Genomic DNA, 5,515 nt, shown 5'->3' with positions numbered 1-5,515 from the left:
CGTTGTCAAAAAGGTAAATAATGGGATGTGATGGTCATTCCTTTGTGATACAGGTGAGAGAAACATTTAAGCATTTCAACAGCTTAATAGCGACCCCAAGGAAAGGACTTTTGTGATTACTGATTCGCCCTCCCTGTCTTATTGTCTTGACTTTTTCACGAAAGTGCTTTATTCAGATTTTTAAAGCTATTTTCTTGGCAATAAAGTATTTGAAGAAAATGATGTGCTGAGATGAACCTGTGTATGTGAACCAGAGAACTGAACAGGGAAGAGAAGAGAGGGCATTTTCTGCTCCATGTAGCACTGGTGGGTGGGGGAATGGGCTGCTTTGCAGAACACAGCAGTACTTTCAGGGATCTGGATCAAAGTGGATCATCTCAAGGAGGGACTAGAAGGATTGTGACTCTGCAGGGACGGTGACACTATATGGCTGTAAGCAACGGTAGTGGCAGACTGATGAGACCTCATTCTCACCTCATTCACTTGAACGTGAAAGTAGGGTTGGTGCTTTGGGTTGAGTTATTCCAGAAGGTAAGAAGGTACATTTTGCAATCTCCAATGTAATAATTAATTCAGTCAAGGTCTGTGTCAGTGGATACTAGAGCCATTAGGTGCAAAGTTCTCCAGCAAACAGTAGATCCATGTGACTTAAGCATCGCCTCACAGATTACTAATGAATTGTGAAGGTAAAACATATCCTTACATTGGAGAGATCTGTAGGTCTGTACCTTAACCACATGGTCAAACTCAGTGCCACTGCCAAGGGAAGGAAGCACCTGGCATTGTATACCTCCTGCTGTGATACAAAGGTATGCAAGGTACTTGTGAAGTGTTCCTGTCAAATATATTTGACTCTGATAAAGTCTTTAAACCAAAATGCAGAATAACATGAACAGGATAAGAGAAAATAACATGAATCCAGAATGTGGGACATTAAACCAGTTGGACTGTAAAAAGTCAATGTCATGAGTTGGTACTGTGGCTCAGTGGGCTAAGCTACCTCTTGTGAAAGCAGACATCAGAGGGAAGATTCAAGTCCCAGCTGCTCTGCTTCTGGTACAGCTTCCTCACAATGGGCCTGGGAATGCAGTGCATGATGGTCCAAAGTGCTTGGGCCCCTACCACCCATGTTGGAGACCAGAATGGACTTCTTGGCTGCTGGCTTCAACCTGGCCTACACCTGATTGTTGCATCTATTTGGGGAGTGACCCAGGGGAATGACTCACTCGCTCTTGCTCTCTCTCACCCCCCTCTCTGTTATTCTGTCTTTCAAACAAATAATTTTTTTTTTTTCAAAAAAAGTCAATGTTGTGAAAGTTAAGTGTGTGCTTATGGCTACTCTGGATTGAAAGGCTCAGGAAGTATGTGACCAAATGAGATGATTGAAAAATAAATAAATAGTCACAAGAATACATCTGGTAACAATCATGGAATTTGAGTGTGGACAGATACTAGATGGCATTAAGGATTATTTTAAATTTATTTATCTGTGATAATGGTATTGTGTTATGGAAGAGAATATTCTTAGGAGATTTTAAAGTATAAAGAAGTGGAATATTTCATTACATAACTTTGTTTCATGTACTTTTAGAAAAAAATATACATATACAGAGTGAGGTGGCAAATACAGCAAAGTATAAATAATTGTTGATGGTAGATGGTTTATACAGATGTTTATTTTCCTGTTCTTTCAGTGTTTTGCAGGTGTTTCAAACTTTCCTTGTTAAGAGTTAGAGGAAAAGAAAAGTGAGCAAGACTCAAGGGGAGAGAGTTGAGGTCCAGCTAACAAGATGTGAGATTCAAAGGATTCCCTGGAAAAACTAAGCGATGTGACGTTAGTTGTGTGTTTGTGGAGCAGTAAGTCATGCTTCGAAAAATTGCAGATGAATGTTTTTCACCTAGAAATTCCAGGTTGACAGAGAATAATGTGCCAGTTCCCTAAAGTCATGATGAGGAAGGCCACCATCTAAAATACAGGTGGCTTTCTTGTGGGCAGACAGTCCTCCATGGTGTGGAAGCAGGGATTCTGATCCCAAGACACAGGAGCTGACAAGACTCCTAATGTTCATTTTCAGGAGGGGTAACTGTAGGAGGCTATGGGAGCTTTGGCTTGTGGGAGACTTGGAAGTGAACTGACTGCTCACCTTGTCTTCATCAGAAGTGGCTTGACTGACTTTAATTGAGGATTGCATCGTGTGGACTTCGGTGCATTTGTTTGGCAGCTGTGGGGAGGATGGGTGTGTGAGTACTGATTCCAATAGCATCCAGCTGTTTGCTGGATTTCTTCTACAGACAGATGTTCCAAACTGTGTGTGCATTCTGCTTTGACATCTTTCCTGGGGTCTCAGGACTTTACTGTTAGAAGGACAGCTGGTTCTTAACCCACAGTTGATGGATTCTTCAATATGAGTTTTCAGGGAACCCATAAACCACTGTTACTCATTTTACAAATTTCAGGGCTTTTTTTTCCCCCTGTCTCTCTCTAGGAAGGGTTCTGAGCTAGCAGTAGATCCAAATAAGTGATTAGGACTCAAGAATTTGAGGAGCCATTGATCTGGTCCAACCCGTGAGCCCCACTGAGCAGAGAAACTTTTGTTATTGAGCTTTTTGGAATTCTGTGTACTTTATAGACTGACCTGGTTTTCTACCACTGCAGACTGAGCTGATGGCCCAGTAAAATTGGTTGAATGAAATCGGGCCACTAGGGAGTTTTTGCTGTCAGTATAGAAATTCCAAATAGCAGAGATGGGTCTAGTTGAAATCTCTAAGAAGGGAAACAAATTTAGGAGCAACCCCTGTAGTCTGTGGAAGCCAGTGGCAAGGGGGAACCAGATGGGTTCTTTGGACTGGGTTATATTTGAGCTCTGAGGGAAACATGTCATTTAGAAATATGTGTCAACCAGGTCCATTCCCTCCACCCACTAATCTCCCCACCTAGCCCCTTCACCCTCTCTACAAAAACAAACAAACAAACAAGCAAACAAACAAACAAACAAAAAACCTTGGGCTCCTTGCATTGACACAAAGGAGAGAGCTCCTTTTTGCTTCTGAAACAGGGAACATACTTTATTTGATGAAACATTGCTGTGCTCCCTAAATATGTCTGATAAATGGAAAAGATTCTTTAAACGTTGAAGGGGACGGGTGGGAGTGGGGGCTGCAGAATTATAACTGAGATTATTGCCATTTAAGTAGTTTTTGAAGGGCTTCAAGCTTCTACGAGCTGAATGGAAGTTTTGCTGGGTCTGGGAGCCACCTCCATTTCCGTTTTGTGAACGTCGTCGTGTGGGCTGCTACTCTCTACCTCCACATTTTCTTCTGTCATCTTCTCTTGTCAGCTCCCTGTCAGCAGTCAGTGACTCAGTGGCTGACAGTGAGGCACCCTATTAGTAGCATCTTCCCGTGACCAAATTAGCTTGCATAAGTTTTAAATATCTCTTAGGGGACATCTGTTGGATTGTGTGTGTGTGTGTGTGTGTGTGTGTGTATGTATGTATGTAAATATCTGTTGCTACTAGATTGGAAACCACACTGGGGGAAAATACTTTGGTGAGTAAAGCATTCATGGCCATTTCCCCTAAACCTATTCAGGCCAGATCCAATCTTATATAAAAGGTCTCAGGTATCTAATTTTTTCACCTTCTATCTGCTTTCTACTGTATGGGCAAAAGCCCATCATTCATTTGTTTATTCAGTGTATCACTCATTTGCTTTGTCATTCATTTATGTGTTCATTCATCCATTCACTAAATGTTTATTGGCTTGTAATTGCAATATACTGTTGCACTCTCACCAGAATATTTGAGATTCACATTTGAGATTCAAGTTCTCAGAGTCATTTTCAACTTTTCTCTTTCCATTGGCTTATGTCTACAGTCACCCCATTATGTCTGCCTAACGGATTATTCTTACTATATTTAACCCATTTTGTGGCTCGTTACCTCATTGGCAAGACCTGTCTATTTCCCATTTTGGCTTCCTCATCATTTCCCCTTTCAGATCATCTTTAGTCTCACCTAGATCAAATTTTCTGGACTCATCTCTTTCTGCTAATGGCATTTTGGCATGTACTCCAGCCACAATAAATCACCTGCCTATTTTCCATTTTTCTGTTGTCTCTTTATGGTACTGCGAATCTTTCCTGGTCATGCTATACTTCTTTTCTGGGAATCCTTCCTCCTCCCTCTGTTGTGCCTTTCTTGATTATATCTGTCCCAGCTGAATTATCCTGGGAAACCTCCCTATATCAAGGCTTACTTTAATCAATCTGTAAAATCCATTTTACTGTCTAATGTAACACTCTCAGTTCCTGGAGATTAGTAGATGGACATCTTCAGAGGGTCATTACTTGGCCTACTACAGGGGGATTTCTTTTACGGATACTGATATGTCTTCAGAGCCTAAAGGTGAGACTATAGTCATGAACTAGGAAGAGTCTAGAATCTTTGTGCTTCCAATAACTGGTCCTATGTCTGTGTCTATATTCCTTTCTCACTTTCATGGCACACTGATATCCTCAGCATATAGGAAAATGTTTGCTAACAAGTGCCTCAGTCTACAAATTATGGTTTCACTCTTTAGACACTGTCTCTTTCTCATCTCTGCTTCAGATTCCCAAGGGAAAAACTATTTTTGGTACACTTGGGTCAATGCCACCTACACCAGGGATATAACTGAAGGGTAGAGCTCTTCCACATTGTACAAATTCCAGCAAAGCAGCATTTCAAGGGGAGTGCAGTTGAATGTACACTAAAAAAAATTTCTATGAAGGATGACAGGTTGTTCACCAGGATATTGAGTCAGAGGGTGACATTTCAGATAGAATGTACTAGGACTTAGTCAAGTGTTCTTCCAGTAGTGGGTATTCAAGAAATACTTCTTGAATTGAGCTAAATTGTAAAATTTCTTCAAAATGTCTTTTCATCTACAGGGTTTTATCACCTTTTATTTGGGATCCTGCAATCTGTCTCGTTGCAAACGGCCTTGCCACATCTTTACATGTGACTTTTTTTTTTTTTTTGGTCTAGAATCCTCCAGTCACTTTCTTATCAGAGAATAAAGTCCCAACTTCATCCTAGTCTTAATATATAAAGTGATGAATTCCCTTTCCCCATCTGGGACAGGAGAATCATAATGGTAATCTCATATAGATATGCTGAGGAGATTGAGTAGAAGAGATTATTATACTTTCTGACAAACTTTTAGGGTGGGCCCTCTGCCCTGGTCATGTTGGTTTCCTACTGCTTCCCAAGCATTTGTCTCAGTTATTCTGAGGGCTATGCTTTTGTTTTGCCCGGGATACCAGTCTTGGAGATGTGTGACTCTCTTTGCTGTCTTTAGTTTTGCCTGTTCTAGATCTGGCCAGTCTACAAACATTCATTCTTTCCTCTTCATTCTGAATGCATTTCTAGTATGATCTACACAGTCTTATAGCAGATTATTCAATCCAATTTCCTACTCAAATGTGGGAAACCATCCATGTGTTGGCTTCCTGGTGACCATTTTTGCTTCTACT

The sequence above is a fragment of the Oryctolagus cuniculus genome, chromosome 1 (assembly GCF_964237555.1).
Source record: "Oryctolagus cuniculus chromosome 1, mOryCun1.1, whole genome shotgun sequence".
NCBI lineage: Eukaryota > Metazoa > Chordata > Mammalia > Lagomorpha > Leporidae > Oryctolagus > Oryctolagus cuniculus.
Note: the sequence above shows the minus strand (reverse complement) of the source record.